Source organism: Chamaea fasciata, unplaced genomic scaffold, assembly GCF_029207755.1.
Source record: "Chamaea fasciata isolate MVZ Bird 193981 ecotype frontalis unplaced genomic scaffold, bChaFas1.0.hap1 SCAF_3, whole genome shotgun sequence".
NCBI lineage: Eukaryota > Metazoa > Chordata > Aves > Passeriformes > Sylviidae > Chamaea > Chamaea fasciata.
The window spans coordinates 38,387,267-38,409,809 of NW_027094088.1; the positions used below are offsets into that span (position 1 = coordinate 38,387,267).

At 39.9% G+C, this 22,543-nt stretch overlaps 1 long non-coding RNA gene across 5 annotated transcripts in view; it reads left to right on the forward strand.

The window, feature by feature from the left end:
* LOC136286743 (uncharacterized) overlaps positions 1–22,543 on the forward strand; it is a 131,813-nt gene that overhangs the window by 12,282 nt on the left and 96,988 nt on the right. For 2 of the 5 annotated variants that reach the window (XR_010719980.1, XR_010719983.1), the window contains exons 3-4: positions 7,314–7,400; positions 7,645–7,729. This is a non-coding gene — a long non-coding RNA (uncharacterized lncRNA). Of the gene's footprint in view, positions 1–7,313; positions 7,401–7,644; positions 7,730–8,149; positions 8,342–9,824; positions 10,178–22,543 lie in introns of those variants that run through there. The other 3 variants (XR_010719982.1, XR_010719981.1, XR_010719984.1) reach the window with 3 other exon arrangements.

Sequence of the window (22,543 nt, forward strand, 5' to 3'; positions counted from 1 at the left end):
AGTACACTGCTGAGCTAGTCAGGAAGGTGGTAAAAGTTTTAAACTAGCAGGGGTATGCCTGAGGCAAGCTTTAGGCATACTGGCATCATAGCTGCCTCTCTGTTTTGCCAGCAGAAAAATGGTACCAGATAGACTGATTAGAGGAACATGGACAAAGGAAAGAGTAGATTATTCCAGATAAAATAAACAAACAAAATCTTCATGAAGAAGCAAGTTTTTTGAGCTGATTTTTTTCCTGAAAATGTTTTTTAGTGCTTACATTTGAGAGTTTGCTATCAACTGCTGTGTCATTTTCACCTGAAATCATGTGACTTGGCAAGTTTTGAATAGGACTATTCCTAGTTTACTGCCATGTGAATGATACACCTTACCTATGATATCAAAGACATTTCTTGGGGAAACCATAGATTGATATCAGTTTCTTAATTCCACACAACAAGAGAAGTGAAAGTGCATTTTGTACCCTGTTCTTGATCACTTGTGGCAGCACAATGCATTTGTGAAACTTATATCCAGATTATGACTTCTAAAACTTGGTCTTTTAGACTTCATACTTGTTGATTTTGATCTATCTTAACATTAAACATTGACATATAATGCTTTGTATATGTAAACGTATCTTTACCTTTCATTTTCTAGTAACTACAGGGATGTTAACAACAAGATGGAGCCAAGTTCCTCACAGTATTTCATACAGGGTGAATAAGGGATAATAGACATTAGTTGAAATGAGATGTCCAAGTTGACACATAGTCAGACAATGGAGCAGGTTGTCCATAAGAGGCTGTGCAGTCTCCATCCTTGAAGATTTTCGAGGTGCAGATTGAGAGTGCTCTGGTCTCAATCTTGTTTCTGACTCTCCTTTGAGCAGATGATTGGACCAGAGATTTTTCTGGGTACCTTGCAAGCTGAATTCTTAGATTTTTAATTGCTGGTTTGTTCAGTCTAGTTCCAAAAGGTATTTTGGGCAGTTTTAGATAAAGATGAAGGCCCTTTCCTAAACTGGAAGTAATTTATAAATATAGAAGGGCAACTAGGATGTTGCCTTTGCTTGATGAAGATTATTGTTTAGGAAGATGTGAATATAAATCATAAGGGTGGGAGTTGAACTTCCTTTGGCGCGCTGGATTTATACATATTTTTAATGTAGTTCTTTGGTCAGATTTGCCAGGGGCCAGACTATTCCTTTTCATTTCATGGTCTCTCCAGAGCAGCAGTGCACTGATTCTTCAGTTGTGAGCAGTTTAGTTGGGTTTAAGTGGTAGCAAAAGCAAGCACAAACTAGTTAAGCTGGGGTTTACACTGACAACTCTCTATTGTGTTAGTCATTGCCCTGGGACTTCTTTCTTTGCAATCTTACAACTTTTTGAAGAAATTTCCCATCTGCTTTTGGCTCTTTGCTGACGGTGAAAAAGACATTCAGATCCCACTCTTAAGGCTTTTCCCCCCTCTCTCATTTCACTTCTGCCCCCTGAGCTATGATTTCCACTTCCCTTAGCAATCCCACTTGAACTCCTCATCCTCCTCCCTCTGACCCTGTAGGCAACACAAAATAAACCATTTGCTGCAAACAGCTTTTGCAGCATCCCAGCTGATTCTTTCAGGGTTCCATTCAGGAAGCCTGCAACTTCTCCAGGTTTTCTTGCTTAGTCAAAAATCCCTGTCCTGAAGTCCTGTCTACTTCCAACCTTCACGTTAACTTTTTTTCTCCAAAGGTCAAGTTAATTCTAGCTCTTACCCCACTGACTTTAGTGCATTTACTGCTGGAACCTGCATATCTCATTGTTTTTCACTTCTGACTACCACTAGTACTAAGGTAACTGCAGTTTAATGAGCTTTTTATTTTGAGACTGCCATTAAAACCCCAGCACTTTAATGCCCTCTGATATTTGAGCTGTGGTATTTGTAGTATCTCCTACAGTGAGAACAAGAAGTATTGCAGTATAGACAAAATTTGAGGTACTGTAAATGTTACATTTATTTTAAGTCACCCATTGCAACCCCACAAGAAAGATATACTTAATACTTTAGTCTGTAAATATAAAAATTGATCCAAGACTATGTCCCAGGAAAGTGAAAAAGAAGTAACATTTCTTTGTCTCAGAGAAATTGCTTCTTGTGTGAATGAGTTATGTCTAGACCTTACAATTTTTAGGTTTTTCCATGATTAGAGACCTTAGGTGGCTTGTTCTTACTGCCTCAGCCTGCTGTTAGGGGAAGACCATCTTTGTGAGGACCTGACCTTGACACATGGAGGGGAATGCACACCTCTAAACTGGGATGGCTCCAAGTCTGAAGGAAAAAGTGAATTGTCGAAGTATTTCAACCCAAAGGTCTGAGCAACTGTAACTTCTGCTTATTTAATTCCAAGTATAAATAGGGAAGTTTCAATTGTTAAATCTGCCTACAGACTGAGAGGGACTAATTTTTAAAACTGCTGACATAGGTGGAAACTTAGAGAAAATTCCCAAGACTTTTGAAAATTGCAAGGAGATTTGCAAATGTTCTTCATGGGAGGATTTTTTAATATATTCCTGTTTTGAAGGAAGCACAAAGCAGTTGAGCTAATGATGAAAAAAAAAAAATCCTGTTTAGGAAGAAATTGCTGCCATACAGCTCAACTCCTTCCTTTTTTGATCCAAGAATATGGCTGTCTTGGTCAAAAATCCTAGAAGAGTTACAGTATTTTTCTACCTGTACTGAATGTGTGAGGAAAAAAGAAGGGCAGATAAGAGTGCTCTAGCCCTTTGGTGCTAGTGGCCTTGAGAGTCACAAACACTTCTCTACTCAGCCATGGAGCTCTAAGTGCATCTGTAGATGTCCTCATTTAGATCTTTGCCTTCTGCCTCAGCCTTGTGTCACATTGATACTGCGTGGACATATTGGCCTCCAAGGATCAACCTGCTGCCAGGTACTCACCTCCTCAGCTACAGCCCAAGCCAAGGTCAGGATCCAGGCAGCCATAACAGCATGTGTTAGCAGCTGGACAAGTTTAGTCTTGCATGGCGAGCCCTGTTATTCATGTTTGTGCTTCTCCTGAGGCACAGGATTTTGCCACCTCTGTTTTTACTCAGTGCTAAAATGCTATGAGACAGGATGTGCACAGAGATGTGAAAAAGTTATTGCAGTGCGTCACTGTTTCATGGTTTGAGTCATGTCGTTAGCAGTCCCCTGGTGCTAAGAGGTTCTGTGAAAAGCAAATGAAAATAAGTACAATTTGGCTGTAGGGGACATTTTTTTTAACTGGAGTACTGATTTCTACTTAGTTGTTTTTGCAGCATCAGGAACAGGACTAAATAAAAGAATCTTTCCTGATTTGAACTAGCAAGGTAGCTTCTTTTATGGTGCTTTTGAGCCAAGGTAGTGAAATGTGACTAGAAAATTTTGGTGCTCAAATGAAAAAAAATTGGAGAGGTCTAATCTTCAGAACAAAGATAGAGATCTGTCTTGGAAACTGAACAGTCAGGGGCATCTCAGTAAATGCTGCCATCCTTTCAAGAAAACCTAGACCACAGGCTTGTGAGGAGAGTTGTCTGTGTTTCCTTTGTATATGCAAGTTGGCGGGTTAAATTAGCTACACAATGTCTCTAGGATTCTTTTGTAAGGATTGAAGACACGGTTTATTCCAAAACTGATGCAGGGAAATGACAAAGAGTCATTTGGAGGCCAGAGAGAGTAGCCAGCTACTGAACATGGCTGTTAGGTGAGTGGGCAGTGCAGACTCATCTGGGAAGGTACATGGATATCCTGGACATTAGCATTGTTGCTTTTTGTAATTAATTACACAGTTACACGTAAAATTATTTAAATATAGTTATGTGTCCTTAAATTAGGAAATGCAAGAAATGTAGATGGTATTTGAATGTTACATGTGCTTAATAGTCCTCACTCATTAAGGAAATTCTCTGTGTGTTTCTCTGGGCATGCATGCACATTTAGCTCTTTCATAGACTACGCTGCATCCCCAAAGAGTATAGTGTATCTTTAAATCTCTGTTATGCCACATTTATTGTATTTGCCTTTATAAAAAGGAAACATTCTTCTTTTAAACTTAAACTCCAACTTCTTCAAGTCCCTTTCCGCAAAGTTCAGAGGTGGTTTGACATGCTTTAAAAGTTCTAACCGACTGCAACAACAAAATCAAACACAGATTTTTTTCCCCCTGAACTGGAATATAGAGAAAATCTTTCCATTGCAGACACAAATCTCAGGTGTATCTTGTTCTCAGCCCTATTTTTTTTCTCTCCTATTGGACACCTGAGGAGATAAAGGTGATTGTAACATGAAGGTGAGAAAAGGTAGTTCAAGTTTATATCAGCCAAACATGGGGAGAGAAGCAGGGAATGATTTCTGAAGTCTGAAATGCTTTTTGGAAAGGACTATGACAACTTCTTTGTCATCAGCAAATAGAACACATTTTAATTTGATGGTTCTTCTGACCAAATGCTCCTGTAGCAGGGCAATGCCTTGAATAGCAATTTTGCTCTTCTGTCAAAGGCTCTTGGGTTCATTTATTTAGAAGCCAGAAGGGCCTGAGATGACTTCCTAAATAAAGCAAGTAAGAGAATTCAATTCACTGATGTCTGCATAAAGGCCCTAGCACCTATTCACATATAGGTTTTAGCAGGCATCCAGTTTTGTTTTAAACACATCCTATAATGAGAAATTTACTGGATCCCCTGGGAAACTCTTCACATAGTTATTTCTTTCTCAAAAGCAAGCATTTCATGTTGCATTTGAATATGTCTAATTTCAGCTCTCTGGCATTTCATGTCTCATTATCTAAACATGTTAACGTAGTCAACATCAGGCTCAGATGAGATCACTGAAGCAACTGTTGCCCCTTGTGCTCACCCACCCCTTCCCAGAGGCTGCTGCCCACCAGAGCAGGGATGGCTAAATGTCTCCTGAAATGACAGAGTTTACAGTGATAAACTCATCCTGGGCAGCCAGTTACAAGGAACGAAGACCTAACTTGTTCTTGCTGCAGCCACAGAGTTTGTTCTTTGGCTGCAAGCATGTCACTGTTTTAATGTACTAGTCTGAGGTTCCTCTTATCTCCATGGATGTAGTTATGATCAAATATCTTCCTAACCTCCTCTTTGAAAAGACTGAACTCTGAATCTTGCCCTGTAAAATGTGCCTTTGAGACCCTCAATTTTGTAACTCTTTTCTGAGACATATTTCCACGTGTGAACATGAGAGACTGATAACCATTTCTGAACAATTGTCCAGCCATGTGTGTTAATCTACAGAGACCTTTCCTCACTGAAAAAAGGTAAGCCTGTCACACAGAGGCTTCTTTGCAAATAAATTTTTCAGTTCTGCAAGTGTGATGTGGTGCCAGGCTACTATACAGAAATGTGGGTTATGAAGCTTTGATATTTAAACACCCCATTTAAATAACACTAAGAAAATAAAAAAGCAAACTACAAAATTAAGGATACTTGAATTACATTTTGTTTTTCACTGCTGTAATGGAAAAAGTTAATAGAATACAAAACTTTTGCATTGAAAAGATTTTTCTTTATAAGAGAAGTACTTTCTTTCAACCTGGAGTTAATACTTTAAAGCAGGATATTAGGACTGTCCATTTCCATTTGGAAGTTCACTGGAGTAGATGTAATACATTGGATGACCAAATTAATATGTTTGAGAATGTCCAATATATACATGTAAAACCTCATTGTTTTTGTGGTAGCTCATTACACAGCAATTCAGTGAAGTCAGCAGTGTAGCTGAATTCAACTTTGCTGTGAATTGGAAATCAGGAGAAGTATGACCTACCTTGCATTGCTGAAGTAGGTGAAGTTCATTAATGTTCATTTTGGGAATGATTTAATGATGAGCAGTTGATACATTGCCAGCTCATAGTCAGCTCAATATCAACTCATTAGCAGAAAGTTGGACTGTGTGTGAGCTGTTCTGAGACTTGTGCCTCAAACACACGTACAGGAGAGTAATGATTTTCTTAGAAGAAAATAGTCTTCAATGTAAGAAACAATACTTTAAAAATAAGATGAGAGTTTACAGAAGTAGCGTTGGAACTGCTTCGAAATTGCTTTCCAAGAAAGCTCTCTGTCTTAAAAAATACAATATGAATAACAAGGTATGTCAATGTCTTTCTCATGCTAACAGAAAACCACTATTCTTTGTAACTGCAACAAGCTGCTTATGTAGATTTGCTATCTTATACTTTAGATCTAGGAAATCAATGCTGAGTTTAATTTAGATGCAGTTGAGAAAAACAAATCAGTAGCACCATATCAAAAACACAAACTACATCTGGTCTCAATCAGTTTATGTACAACATTCAACACACTTGAAAGCACACCACCCACAGCAACATCTCCCAGTATGCTAAGAACTTCCAGTGCTACCTTCTCTGCTTTCTTCTCCTCATTTACAGTGTGTTCTTTAAAACAGACAAATTAACAAACTATGTTTTCATGATTCACATTTTCCATAATCTTGGGTCTGAAGCACTATCTCTACCTATTTTTTAGATATTCTTGCATTCCTCCATTTGTTGTCTCAAGAATCAAACAAGGTGATCCATAAACTCCATTCATTTGGCATGTACTTTGGAGCTCCTGAGACATTTGGACCCCACAGACTCACATCTCTTTCCAGATACATTATTTAGGGATCCCAAATACCTGAGATTTATCTTTTAATTGTTTGTATAACCAAATCACTGATGTATTGACTTTTGTCTGTTTTCATTTATCTGCTCAAACAAGCAAAAAATACTGAAAGATAACAACATTGTTGATTGATTTGACTACGTGACGTTTGATGCAATCCTCATGGGCCAAAAGCCAGCATTAGGTTTGCAATCACAAGGAGTCATCTCCAAAAACTCGAGGAGGAGAGCTGTTGGTGATGGGAAGAAATTCAGTTCCTGTAGTAAAGAATAATTTGTTTTAGTTTATTCACCCCAGTGACATATATGAAGGCAATCACAGTAAATCAGCTGTCACTTGACAGTAAAGACTTTACTCAAAAAAAAAAAAATTGCAAACTAAGATCTGCCAGTTTCACACCTGGCAGTTTAAAAATACTAATAAAAACAGGAAAACGTGTGACAGGAGACTGATTTATATGAAACCCAGCAAACCTATGTTATTTGGAATGCAAAATTTTCTGTTTTTTACAACTGCTCCCCAAGAAAACTTCATAGCCTGAAAAATCTCATTATCCTATGGATATTTTGAGAGATGACCTTGCTCAGGTCTGGACTTTGAGGATACATCCTGCTTTTCCTAGCCAAGTTAAACCAGTGGATTCTTGTGCATTTTTTTGCCTCTTAGGTGCCTAGCCAGCGCTTGTAGCTTAAGAAGAGAGAGTAGAAGCTGATGATGTTTTCGATACAGAGGTGTTGCTGTTTCCCTTTGCAGGCAAGTCAGGAGCTGTGAAAGGATTGTAAAGAGAGAAGTGGAGCAAGAAAGTCTCAAAGATGATGCAAGAAGGAAATTCTTGCTGAGTTTTTTGGATGATTGTGTCAATTTTGTGTTACTAGGAAAACACTATTTTCTCCTGGTATATTGCATTCGTTCAAGTAGAGCCATTAAAAGCATGGAAATAATAATTTGTGAGGTAGCTTGTAATCCATGATGCTCTTTCCTCTCTTCTTTAACCTAGGTCAACTCAAAAAACTTCCTACATTATTGTCAAATTCTTCTTGCAGCTAAGAAGATAAATGCAGCAAATCATCTCCTGTTAACAGGTAAATTACAGTTTCTCCCTGCTGGAAGAGTAAACAAGTGTTTTCTGTACAGGGTAACAGGGTTTTTTTCATTGAGTTTGCACTGAAAAAATGCAGATAATCTCTATGAAACGGTTTACAGAATGGAAAACTGGGAAAATTAGGAACCTAATGCTTCACTTTTTACCAAGAATTGTTGTCATACTATGCCAGGCACTTAAATGAAGAAATTAGCAATAAGGACTGTATCTTCAAGAGAATTGTAACCAGCTTAGGTGTACAAAATATTTGCGTTGGAGGAAATAAAAGTTTAGTTAATGAACAAGAAGTGTGGTATTACATTCAGACAAAGTAAACTGTACAGCTAAAGAGAAGCTATGCATTTCTATATTACAAGTCACCACCGTTTTGTAACTTGTAATTTTTCCTTCCTTTGAACAGTTTCATGTAAGCACCTGGGCCTCTTTTAGGCGATGGCAACTACCTCGTGCTCAGAAACGTATTTTAGAATAAGGAGATTTATGCTCACATCTCTTTTCCATGCCTCAAGTGTGCAGTTTTTCTCTAGGGTTTTGATGATGGGTGTCAACGTTTCCGTGAGGGTGTTTGAAGTTGGTGTTAAACACTTTGCATATAGGGCTGCTGGCTCAGCTATAAATGGTACCTGGCCATGTGAGTTAGGGCCCCAGAAAGCCAGAAGCCATAGTACCTCCTTGTCTGCCCTGCTGCTGCCTCCTTGTCATCAGCTGTTGTGCAATGCAGCCAGGCTTGGACGCACGGTTGACCTCAGCGTCAGCACACAGTGCTGTTTTCTTGTCTGCTGCAGGGGGCCCTCATGATGAAGCTAAATACTGCTTTTCTTAGTTTCATGAGCTACTCTTGTTATTCAGGGCAAAGAAATCAGAATCTTCTCCAATTCCTCTGCTGTTTCCCCTTGTTCCTTTATAATTTTGAACTTTTTTCACTATTCCTTACTAGCTTGAGCTGGGTGGCAAATCAGCACTTCCTGCTTGCTAATGCCAGGCTGTGATGAATGCTTTGCACTGCATTGTAGCTTTTCTGCTGGGTTTGGTTCTGACATAAACTGGTAGGACAAGCTGTCACTTGTCGCTCTCATGATGTTTTCCTTGTGAATGGGTTCTCCGACATCCTTTTGCCCAAAGGACAGTCAGCCACTCTTCTCTTGCCTGCTCTGTTTGTTATCTTCCAGTGCTTATTGCTGTGCTTGTGCCAGATGCAGAGAGGCAGTTACTCCCCTTTAGAAATTTGCCATAGGCCTTAACTGAGGACACAGACACAGGTATTTTTGTGGTCCAAGGAAGACATTAAACAGCTGAGGTAGGAGGAGGATGACGGCACCTCTGAACGAAACTGGTGCCCTGTGGAAACCTTAGCTAATTACCTCTGGATGCAGAAACTGCCATGGTCCACTGGCCAAACTGTTGGAGGCTGCTACCTGAGCAGTTCCTGGGCTCCGGGCAACGAGCCAGTACAGCTTCCAGCCTTTGCCAGTCCATTAGCTTCAAGCTGCTAATATGACACATCCCTCACGACTTGTGTCCTCTAAAGACAGTGCTGGATTCAGTCCCAGATCCAAGCTCCTACATAATGTGCTATTCCCAGATTTTAATTTTTTTTTTTATTAGAAACAAACTAGCAGGAACAAAAGCCTAACTATTCCTTGCTGCTTAGAAAGCACAGACAGTTGACCCCACAGTGACTGCTTCAGTGTACAGCAGCACTGTTGGGAAGTATCAGCACACTGGAAACCTCACTGTGGTGCTGATACCATGCCCCAAAGACCCATGAGACCATCCCTGAATCACCTTGAGAGAAAAGTTGTCCTGTGCCAGGGTTCAGGACTGTGCTGGAGGACCATGGCATTGGCTGGTAGCACTGCTAGGGTTGTGTTGCCTTGCTTTGAAAAGGAGAGGAGGCATTCACCTGTCTGCATGACAGGTGAAACAGCCCTGCAGCCATCTGCATGTCAAAACATCAGTTGCCTTTGGCTTTTCTAGTTTTTGCTCTCTATGGGCTTGTTTTATATTGAAGGATAAATTCCTGCTATAGTCTAAAGCATTTAAGCAACCTTTCCTCGTGGAAAACTTCTTCATAGGAAACCTCACAGTAGTGACAAGAGAAAGATGGAGCCATGTCAGCATGCTGTCTTCAGACACAGAGCTGTCACACACATACCAGCAGTTTCGGCCAAAAGTGCTTTCTTCATCAGTCTTCAGAGCCCAGCAAAAATCATTCTACAGACTTCATACCAACACAAAGATGCTGTGCATGGGCACTGTCTGTCCCCACTTCACCGGGGAGGGGCGACTCCAGCTGGGTGTGCCGTGGCCCTGCCACTGTAGTAGATAGGCTGATTGCCTTCTGTGTGGGCAGCAGAGGCCACAGGTGGCCAGAGGTCTCTCACCTGAGGCATTCTATTGTTAATGGTGGAAACAACTGGATCCACTTCCTTAGGCTATTTGTTGCTGTTCCTCAGCAGCTGGTTGCCAGGCTGTTGCTGAACTGATGAAGGAACCTAGGAGGGCCCCTCAGTGATGCTGTGTTGGGTTCCTAAGGCCCTTGGGTTGTTTTTCTGCAGTGTGTAAAGCTAACCTAGCTGGGGTATGATGAGAATTGCTCTTTTAGTGTTTTGCAGCCCTGTTATGTCAATTTGCACCTTTAGCCTGTGCATAATTGATGAGAATAGTGCAAATAGTATTTTAACCTTGTACAAATGTTTTTGCAGTAAGTGACCATGAGCTAAGAAAGGACGGAGTTTGATCCATATGTTATTTTAGCTTTCCTGAATACACCCATGTTGTTACTTAAACTTGCTTTTAATTTTCCGATGCCTAGAGTCTTTTAATATTTGGATGTGTTGGCTTAGACTTGGTGCATTGTTTTTCCTGTACCACGACCATTTTCAGCCAAGGGTAATGGTGTTATACACCCTTCAGTTTCAGTTGACTGTGATAGGTTAGTCTATAAGCACAGGCAGCTTGTGAAGGTTATGTGCTGTGCTCACCCATTGCTCTTGTGTTGTTGGTACCCTCTGAGGAGGAAACAGACTGGCAGCTACTGCTGCTATCAGGGTTACTTTCTGCTTCATATCTCTGTTATGCACCCAGAGCTGGCAGCTGGGTTACCAGTATAGGACAAAAAGCACTGTAAGAGATGCCCACTTCTAAACCTGTTTCAGCCAGGAGAAGCTAACAATGCTCCCAGCTGCCCATCAGCCAGAATAACATTCCTCCTTTTGGCTTGGTGGAGGCTCCCTACTTAACTGCAGTTAAATCAGCTTCCTGAATCCTCTGCTCATATTATCTGAGGAGATGGAAAACCTCTGTTGCAGGAACTTGTGAAGTTTCTTGGTGAGCACCAGGGCTGAAGGGCAGCAGGATTTGCTGTCCTGAAGTCTGCTCCCTCAGCTATACAGTATGTAATTGTAGTCCTGCAGGCAAGCAACTGAGCCTCAAGAACTGAGTAACTATTTTTGCCCTTCTTGAAATGATGTTTCAAAGAATAATAACTCATGAAAACTTAACTAGTCAGGTTATGACTACACTCTAGCAGGTACTTTGGTATGTAGATAGCCAGGAGAAGAAAGCTTACAATATTTTGTGCATGTATATTTCTGAGTGTAATGTTACAGTAACATTTTTCTGGCTGTGTGTACAATTACAATTAACTTCTTGTAATGTTGTACAGTTTTTTTTATAAGCCCACTCTTCTATTTTGTGGTAGCTTTCCCAATTCTTACACTTGTTGCTTTGTTTGGATCAGGCTATAATCTTTCTGAAGGGACTCAATATCTCAGGAAAGTTATGAGTCTATCAAAAAGCAGCAGTTTAATTTTATAGGCACACTTGTGAATTTAATTCTCTCTCTAAAACTTCTTTTAAGTCCTTAAAGGGTCAATCCAAACTCAAGGCAGGATGTTTTGATTGCATGGTCTCAGTAAAGTGCATGATATATAGACACAGTGAACCAGACAAGTGGGTGGTCACTAATCCTGAAACCTTGCCAAGTCACTTATAATTCAAAAAGCCATTACATTTAAAATGAAAAGTTCCTCTTATGATAAAAGTCCATTTATTATTTCTTTGTTTTATTTCTTACTGCTGTCATCTATTAGTAACGTCTAGCAGCTGCTAGTAAGATTGTTGGTAGTTAAAGGCTTTCCCCACCTGGGGAGATGTCTGTGAACTATATATTCTAGCACATGGCTATTCTTGCCCCTCTCCTTCTTAAAGTGAAGCAAAATATTTTTATACACTACATCATATCAGTTCTTACAGGGAGTAATCTCTGCCTTCAGGAGAGCAATGCTAAAGGGGGGAGCAGGACTTCTGAGCTGGAGAAAACCTGCCTACTAGCGCAGCTTGCTTTCAAAGAAAATGCATTTGGTGCTATCGTTATTGTTACATGTAACAATGGTATTTCTTCCTAGTGTTTCACAAAAAAACCCAAACCCTGTCTTGTTTCATCCAGCAGGTGAAATGCTGAGCCTTTGTCTTGAAAAATTTGAGGTAGCTGTAGAACAGCATGTGTTAAAAATTGCTTTAAAGTGATCTTGTTAGTAAGTTTTTGAGTTTTCTTAACAGTGGCCTTACCCAGGCCACACTTCATATTTATCCAAAAGTTTTCTAGAAGGAAGAAAAGGAAGCAAGTAGATGAAGAACATATCAGCCCAGGCAGCTCTTAAAAATGTGAGGAGGATGACAATGGCCAGACAGACAAAGTTACTTGAGCGCTGTTTAAATTCAGGCTAAAATATATTTGCTTTACTGTTAATGCCTGTATGTCTTTTATTGTGTGCTCCTTTAACCTAAATCAAAGCTGTGGCCAAGCCTCTATGAAGTACTGATATCTTGACAAAACAAAAGTACCTGAAATCTCTGGATTGTCTGTTCTTTGGGATATTCACAGCAATTTTGTAATTTTTGGCAATTTAAGGAAGGTAAAATTGCTACTCTGAAGTCCAGGTGAGCTCTGACATTTATTTCAGTAGGGCCAGTATTTGAGAGAGTCTATTACCTGAGGAGCTCCCCCTTTATGGATGGTGGGTAGCTCACATGCTTACCTGAACCTGTTACACTCTTATCTAACCCTGTTGAGGTGTTTGTGTCATTAAACATGAATTGTAACTATCCTGATTATTCAATGATTTTTTTTTCTTTTTTTTTTTTATTGCTGAAAAGGCAAAGGAGGAGAGTTGCTATGACTAAACATGCATCTTGGTGAAACTTGAGTGCCAATCCACCTAAGTATGCTGGCTCAGACTTGGAGGGTGTCTGAGACCCTCTGCAGGTCAATCCTTATGCTCTAGGCAAGACCTGTGCTTATAGAGCTGCATTAGATAGAGTCTCATTAAAGCTATTACTAGGCAGAAAAATTTAACTTGTCTTTGGTGACAAGAAAGCAGTTTTTAATGTCACACAATGAAAGGGCAGTGGATGCACCAAGCATTTTAGGTTTTACTGACAGGTGAATTAGCTGAGGTTGAATCATCAACCTCTGCATTAGTGATGACCTTGTCAAGCTGTTAGTAAAACCTGCAAGCACTTGTGGCCCCTTGCAATTTACAGCAAGATGGCAATCCCAAGTTTAAGTAAATAAATAAAAAAAAGGCAGACATCCTCTCCCTACCCAATACCGTTGTGTTAGAGGAGACAGTAGCCTCAGTCCTGAGAGACCTCTTAGTCATCTGGCCTCAATGAAATATTATCTTTATATTGTCTGTAATTGAATCTTATCTCTGGGACAAAAGTGAGGAAAGAAAGACATTGGAAAAACAGAGGGAAAGTGCAAAGTGATGGTAGAGAGGAGAGATGCAAGAAACCTGATTGATATAAAAACCACCCTGGAAAGCCCGGAAGTATTCTGATTTCTCTTTTGTCTTGTTTATACATCTTCACATTGTTTTCTGTTTGTTCCTTAACTCTAGAAAATGATTGCTCCATACTTTGTAATTACTAATGGCTTTAATAGATTAAATCTGTGGTAATGTCTCTGCAACCTAATAAAGCTGGGTAGTTTGTAATGCAGAGCATTAGGATTTCTGGTTTTACTGTATTGGCAAGAGAGAATATGATAACAAGGGAAACAATTCTAAGAGCATGCAAACAAAACCCAGGAAAGACTTGGGAGTCTTCTGACTCAGAATAAAATGAATTTATAATGAAACAGTCTTCTTAAAGAGAAGCCCTTATTGCTTCACTGAATGTTATTTTCTAGAGGTATTTGACAGTGTTGCTCATATCCTAGAATCTCAAGAACAAAGAGAAATGATTTTCATTTCTTTTCCACTAAAACATTCCCTTGATGTTTGGGTTCAGTTTTGATCATACTCTAATAGATTGTTGCACTTCTATATATACAGATTTCTATTTTAAAATCTAAAGTATCATATGTATCCTGAACCCTCACATACCTACGTGGTGCCGGGCAGTAGTGATACCCTTGAGACACAGGAGAGGAAACTGAGCCGTTGAATGTGATTTTCTTAGTATGCTCCAATACATCTGAGGCAGAGTTGAGAGAACAGTCCAACAGCTTTCGTTCTGGCTTTTTTTTCTTCCATGTGTACTGTGAAGCTGCATGTTCTCTTGAATCACTGGGATGCCCTCTACTTTTCTTCCCAGAGGAAAAGTCTAGGTTTTCAGAAACATCTCAATAATGAGGAAAATACTAGTAAACATGTCCATGGGTTGGCACCGTGTTTGAGTGAAGACAGAACATGGTGCGGGGATCAGGATTTTCAGCTACGTGTGAGTGGGTCCTCCTAGAGAAACTTAGGAAAGTACTTGAGCTGGTCATTTAGTCTGAACCAGCAAAATGGCTCTTACTGTCCATGGAAACTGCTGTCCCTTGTTGTGCTTCCTGTGCCTGTGAAGGAGAGGACTTATCCTTGTCTCAGATGTTCCTGTGCAAATCATGTGGAACAGAACAAAAGGTCAGTCTGCTAGCAGGTGCGGCTGAACAGGCCACAGGGCCTTGACAATATGCTGCTATAAAGAGGGCAACTTCTGGCAGAAAGTGTGGTTAGCTGGAAATAATAATGTTTCATCGTGCCTTTGTTGTATATATGGAGCATGAAAAGTTGAAAAAGAATGTGATTTCTTTCCCCCCCCAAACCCTATGTGTTACGTCTGAATGCATTGTTTCATCTTATGCAGGTCTCCTGGGCTCTTTAAGGTTGGTTTTTGACTTTTTCTTTGCAGACTTCTGAGGAAGAGCTACTAATCAGCTTCTAGGTACATTTGCTCCCTGCTGTGTGTTTGCACACTGTAAGTTGCTTTCACTTCTAATTAAAATCATTGTGATTGTTTTATGAAGCTGTTTTTCAAGACCTCTGGCAGTGAGCTGTGGACAGAAAAAACCTGAAAACTTCAATAATATGTTACACAGTGCATTTGAAGAAGCTTTCTGAATTGTTTCTTCCTTGTCTCTAAATCTTCCCATCAGATTCCCTTTATATGCCCATTGCTAGGCACCAAATAAGTTACTATTATGCTTCTTGCTTTCTCTGCTACATACCTATAAATGGCTACTGCCTGTCTTTCTGAAAAGACAAGAGATCACTTTGTATAAGGTCCAGCACAGGCAGGAAAGAATAGGTAAAACCATGTGGTCTCTCACACAGCTTCCTTTTGTCTCATCTAGCATACTTATCTTAGCAGGAAGAATAATTTTGGTCTTTTCTGTGTGGATAAACGTGACAGGATTGAAAGATGAGTCTATAGCCACAATAGCTTCAATGCATTGTCCTAGAATACTGCAACGGATTTAATAACATATAGGACTGGATGGACAAAGACCTGTTTGATCTTCTTGCATTAGCTTTACTCTCAATGGGACCCAAAGCAGGAGGTTTCCTCTCCTCAAACTTTAAGGGGTTGTTTTACTGTTTTTGCACTCTGGTCCGCTGCTACAGCACAAGTGCATTCCAGCACTTAATCTTACCTCGGAGCTGAAGGATCAATGAGAAGAGTTAGCAAGAAGTTGTTTGTGCTGTGTTAGACCTCATGAATTTGCCCCATGTCCTGGAAATCATAACCTTTTGTGGAACAGATCAGTTTCAGCAAGAAACAATTACATGAGTGAAGCTAGAACATGTGTTTGCCTGTTGGTAGGTGTGGGTGCCTGAGTTTCATCTACTGCTTACTGTCTCAAATTTACTCATCTGGAATAATGTTGGTGAAAAAAAGGACGATTTAGCCCCTCATAGGAAACACAGAAGTGCTGATTTCAATGCTTGCTCTTTGTCTGTCCATTAGGTAGTCTCTTCTGTCTCTATTTTCATGTGCTTACTAAGGAGCAATGATATGGATTCTTCCTAGCTGAACCGGGGCTATATAATGATGTTAGCACAGGTATAAAACAGTGGTGTTTATTTAAATACATAATTCCTGTGCTTCAGCAGACCTCTGGAAGTATTCTAATGGTTTTCCGGTTGTAAGAATCTAAGGATAGCAAGTTTTGAATTCTAAAAAATTCCATTCAGCAGATTCCACTGTCTCTTTGCTACATCTTGTACAGTTTGATTCTCCTGTTAATGAGAAAGAAGTCACTTAGCATTGTTAATTCCTTCATCTTATGACTCTTCAAATAACTGAATAATAAGAACACAATGTGTTCCTTATGGTTATTCTGGGTAATAATAGTCCTAATAGTTATTTGTGTAATATTTTTTAATATATTCCTCACCTCCACCCACAGTTTTTAATGCTTGGATGACTTGGGGAGAAGTGACTCACTGTCGTCAGGCTAATGCATTTTATAATAATTTAACAACTTATGAACTTCTTAAACTTTAAATACCTTGTGGCAGGACATACATATGTATCTTGTAACTATATTTAAAAGTTTATTCTGCTTATTGTCTCCTGCTTTTATGCTTGATGAAATCTCTCAGATGGCCTAGCTGTTTGTGGGCCTAATATAAACCTGGAAAGTGCACATGACTAGATATACTTTTTAAAATTCACGGATGTATTATAAATGAATAAATGGATATTCATGCAGTGGTTTCAGTCTGGTTGCATCATCTCAGATGATGAGTATGGGAGGGCCAAAGCCTGAGACAGGGGAATGTGCAACTATGGACCTGGAACAGGGTAATGTAAATACCAAAAGAGGGCCATGGGAGCAGGGTAAACTACAAGAAGGTGGGTGGGGGTAGGACTGCAGCCTCTTTCCTTCTCTCATTCAGTTCACACTTTAGTTTTAAGAAGAATTCATAAGTTAGGTTTCTTTGGTGTGTTTTGCTGGTTTTTTTTTTATTTTCTTAAAGGAAATTCTAAAAATATAGTAAAGTTTGGTTCTCGATGGGAAACAATAACAAAACAACGAATCTACTACATGGGTCTGACTAAAGCCTTCAAATTTCTTAGCCTTCAGATTCACCAGAAACTCTGATCTGACACTGCATACTAACTGGCCTGGGCTCTTGCAAAGCTGTGTGGTCCATTTGATAATAAAACACTAAAATAGCTATGTTTCTCTCACTTTAGGATTTTGCTTTGAAAATTTCATGTTGTGGTCATGCCTCTTATTCTCATTTTTGTCCTGTCAGGAAAACCTAAAGTATAAAGATGAATGGCTTTTGGGGCCATTCATGTAACTTTGTTTGATCTCTCCATTGCAGTAAGCAAGCCAGAAAAGTCTTGGCATGGTTACTCTTCCTGCTTCCTTCTTTTGGCAGCACTGCCTGGTGGGAAGCAGTGGAAACACCAGGTTTGCTTTCCCGTCCCAAACATGCCCTCTATCTATCTCAAGGCCTTAATGTTGTGGTTCAGTCTGTTCTACCTTTGCCTTTCTCCTCTTTACATTATCCCCTCAGGGAAAACCACCAAACAGCTGCCTTCATTGTGCTGGACCTCTGAAGGGCAGGATACCAGTAGTCAGGCAAATGCCAGGTCAGTCATCAACAAGGAGATATTGCCGTTGTTATAGCTATTTGTTGTTAGATTTCTGTTGTTCAGCTCTACTGTGAAAATCTTAGGAGCACTAATAATATGATACAGGGTTCTGCTCTGACTACAGTAATCTAGATCAAGTTCCTTAAGGATGTATGAAATTATGAAATGGAGCAAAATTATTATTATGAAATGGAGCAAAATTAGTAAAGCAAAAGACTGCATTATGTTTAGAGCTGAAATGAAACCTGCACCTTCCAATCCTTTGGAAGATTTGAGAAAGGAAATGAAAAAAAAAAACAACTCTATTCTGGATTGAAATATTTATCGAAAGAAAAATCTGGAAAAAACAGGTCTGAAAATTTGGAAATGGGATTCTTGCACACCATTAAAGGCTGGGGTTTGGCTCAGCTGAGGTCTCTGGGCTGCCAGAGATGGCTGATGATGGATGGGCAGGACAGGCATCCAAAACTCCTGAGACTACTTGCTCTGTCTGGGATCTTGGGGAGCCTGGAAAACATTTCACCTTGCTTCAGAAGCACTTGTCTACTTCTACTAATTGCCTCATTGTTTTCTGTTCTGTTTTCTTTTTATCACTGTAGTAAATACAAACTACTCGAAGATCTTTTGCAGACCTTTCTGAAAGGAGACATAATTACTGAAAGCTGGTTCTCTGCTATTTGCAAAGCTTTAACATTGTACCGATCTATAAGACCTCAACATCTCTCTTGTCTCAGGTGAAAAACGAATCCTGTTTGATGACTGACCTTCCTAGGAACAGAAGCTTCTCTAGAAAGGCATCAGATCTATTGGTTTCCAGCTGCTGCTAGGTAAAAATCATTATCAGAGCACACAAGGGAAACCTAGCTCCACTGGCTGCTTAGCTCAATGGATGTATTTCTTAGAATATTCCCTAAATTACATGGACATAATGTGATTGCATCTCTGATGCTTTGAAGGGAAAGGGCTGTAGTTCATTACTGACAGGATTTACTGAGTAGAAGTCAAGTAGTTATATATAAAAAAACCCCTCAATACAACACTTCAGAATTTAGACTTATTTTGTTACCTACCTGCTCTTGGAAAGGGAGTAGATGGTACAGGGTCAGAAAGCCTTTCCCTTGGTAAGCAAGTGGCTCACTCTCACTTTTTGTACAAATGGATTCAGGGTGTGCTCAGTCTGCATAATGGATTAATTCCATTAATCAATTTAATTCTCCGTTAATAAATTAGCTGATGATTGGCTAGCAACACCTTCTACTTGCAGTCAGATTTTTGAGGTTGGAACAGAAGTGACATCTCACAGGAGAATGTCTTTGGATATATCTGGCTGAAATCTAATCCTTTCGACACTTAATTTAAATGGCATAAATTTCCTGACATCACTGAACTGGGTTGTGACTTTACAATGTCTCCCAGCAGTAGACTGAGAGGAGACTTCTCAGCCTTGGCATTGTGTCTCTTGCTCTGATAGTAGCCCTGCTGCAAAAAAATACACTGAGAAGATAGTTTTTAACTAAGCTGGCACAGTTGAGTTGGTTGCTGGTAAAAAGCAGGAAGAGACAGCAATGTACCAAGACCCTCCTCACCTGTAAAAGTAGAGAAGATTGGTTTCTCCTTCACTTGCAAACGTAGATTTTGTCTGTGGGCAGCCTTTGGAATAAAGAGACTTCTTGTCCCATCTTTCTCACCAATAGAGGTCCTAATGAGTATGCCCGAGTCTGTCTCAGCAGCTTCAAAACAATGTGGAAATCTGAAGATAGTAGATAATTATATTCTATACAACACATTATGTTTTATTTCCAGCTCCATCCAAAACAGCTAAAAGGAAAAAGAAAACATTTCTCTATGCTTTAAAAAGAAAACTACTACAGCTACTAAGAGACTAAAATGTGAAACAGCCATTTGAGAAACATTTGTAATTAATGCTCACTTGTTCTCGCCTTATTAACATTTCCCACCCCCAACATCCACACACCTACACATGTAGCTGTCCTTCCCCAGCTCTTATTAAATTCTGTCTTCTGGTGAAATGCTGTATATAGTAGGATATAGAGCATGAATCTAGTAAGACTGTACTTGGTAATCCAATTTTGGGTTGTTTGTTTCTTATCCTTTATTGCTCTATTTTGCCCTCATTGAAACTCCAATATGTTGCCTGTATTATTTTATATTCTCCAAGTTTGATCCTTAATAGCTGAGTATGCCCAGCAGTCACTGACTCTCAGTTCTGTTCCTTGCCTTCAGAACAGAAAGTTTGGGGTTTCTGTAGGCTTCAATGCATCATTTACAGTCCTCCAGCTTCCTGATTGCAGTTATCACCTGGCTTTGCAATATCAGGACTTGCACAAGGTCATCCCATGAGGACCACGTAGAGTGGGTTTCTCTAGATTGAAGCTGAAGAACATCCTCACTCTTACCTATTACATAAGAATGAATGTAGTTGGTCTTCAACTGGTTGGTGAGTTCTTGGATGAATTCTCTGTCATTTTGTGTAACTTTGTACTTTTTACTTTTTTCTTTCTGAAAAGCAATTCAAATGGTGATCTAGGATATGCAATTGTATTCAGGTTCAAAAGTACAGCAGATGATGTGAGGAATTCAGGTATTAAATGACTGGCACACTGACAATGAAGTTGTGTAGATAAGTTTAAGGAACAAACCTAATTTTAATTAAAATAAATTATAATGAAATGAGAGTTTTTGATCACTAATTGGCAAAAAATGACTGGACATTCTGAAACTTTGGGTTTTGTACAACAGCTCTGTCCACTGGCATCCAATAGGTACATCCCCATCAATTACTTTGAGCTAAGGTTTCTGTTTCAGTCTCTGAATTTACACTGTGTGAGATCAGTAAATGTTGTGGAAAAGAAGCAGAGGATAAATGCTGAAAGTGTGCCATTGTTGCGAAGCTGAGGTAGTATATCTTTACAATAAGTCAATACAGCTCAAGAGATTGAGGTTGCACTGACATTACTTACACTCAGGTGGCTGCATTTATGTCAGAGCTGTGCTTACTCATTTACAAATGAAACTGAGATTTCTGGGGCTCTTGCTATTGCTGTTGTTAATGAGCTGAACTCTTTTATGGTGGCTTCTCTCTCTGGTCCCACTGGAGGATTAGGGGAGGAACTAGAGCTGGTGGCTTTGCAGTCATGTTTGTCTCCTTCCCCTCTGAAACATGATTATGAAAATGGCTCATTTGTACTTTTTGAGCCGGCCTGTATAAATTAAAAGTTCTTAACAACACGCAAAGAGATTTTTTTAATTTTATTTTTTAATTGACTGCTGAATCCTTATGAGCAAGTTGCTCAAGAGAGCTTGCTTGGAGAGACAGAGGCTGATTTTGATGCCTTGGCGTGGCTACCTTAAACAGTGTCTAGACAAAATTAAGAGAATAAAAGTGGGTATTTATTGAAGGCCTTCAATAGGTACACCTTGGGCAGTCAAAAGCCTCTGAGGGGTTACACTCAAGATGGATGATGGTCATGAGTTTTTCACGCAGTTATGTTTGGTCCATTTACATATTGGGGTTAATCCTCCAGTTACAGCTTCAGGTAATGAAGTCATTTACTCCAAGTTTGCCCCCCCCCTCCAATTCTCTGTTGTTTACATCTCTCAGGGCCTGAGAGGATAAGGTGTCCTTGAGTTTCAGGCCTAGAGGAATTTTGTCTGAATAAAATGGGAGAACAATAGCTGACAGACTACAGAGTTTTAGAGTTATACACTAAAACAGTACAGGATCTGAAAAATAGAAAAGCTAAATCCTAAGGCATCACATTCTTCTGGGCAGGAACATTAGCAGAGATACCTGAAACTCATCTTCAAGAAGTAGGGTCAGGATTGTGTTTGGATGAGCATGTATATGCTCTCTCATAATGGCTGCTTTTTTTTTTTTTTTTTTTTTTTTTTTTAATTTCTGGCTTTATTCAGACCTGTGAGTTTTGATGTTGCTCCCTCAGGAGAAGAGTTGTTGTCATTGCCTGTGACTAATTACAGTTCCCCTGCAGTTACTGGCACACACTAATTTTTCGTAAAACTTGTGCATGGACACATCACATCGACAAAGGCTTCTTAGACTGCCAACCTCAGCTGTGCCCTTAGCATACCTGCTGAGCTGAGAAGTCGTGACTTTTTTTCGGAGTTTTTTTTTCTCTGTGCTTCACATTTTGATGTGTATTCATTTCATGTTTCTTCCCAAGAGCTTAAAAACTTACTAGGAAAGAAACAAGGAACATGAAAGATGCTTATGCAAGTCCTCAGCTGCAGTTGTGATTAGAGCACTAGATTAATGATACAATAATGATATAATGAGGTGGCAGTGCCACAGAAGTATTCCCACATCCATTCACCAGACCTAGTGAGGGAAGTAGAAGAAAGTGGCTCCATAAAGAATGTTGGTCAATATTATGTCACTGCAGAAGCTGCCTCTCTTCATCAACAGCTTGTGCTATGGAGAGCTAGCTCGAGACTTGAAGGTATCTGTCCAGATTTAAAGAACAACATAATATCTGTGTGCTCATCTCCTGCATAATGCGGCCCATCCTGGAAACAACTTCAGTTTGAACAGATGTAGCTTATCTCCCAAGCCTGCCTCATTGTCTTCCTCTCCCTGAAGGCAGTGCCCTCTACTGCCTCTCTTCCTTGGTGGAGTTTTTCTCGTAGGGCAGGAAGAGCCTTTATCTTCCTCCCTGCTCCACATTGGTGCAGCTGCCAGGCTGGAGAAAGGCTGGACTGCACGGCTCAGTCCTGCTGCTCTGTGGTGAGGAGGAACAAAACTGGGATACAAGCATTAAACAGAGATCTCAGTGACACTGCTGCTGGCAGCACATGACAGCCCTACACATGTGACAGCCCTTCTCTTGGCAGTAGGAGTTCTGTAGGCATGTGGTAGTTATTCAGGCTGTGGTGT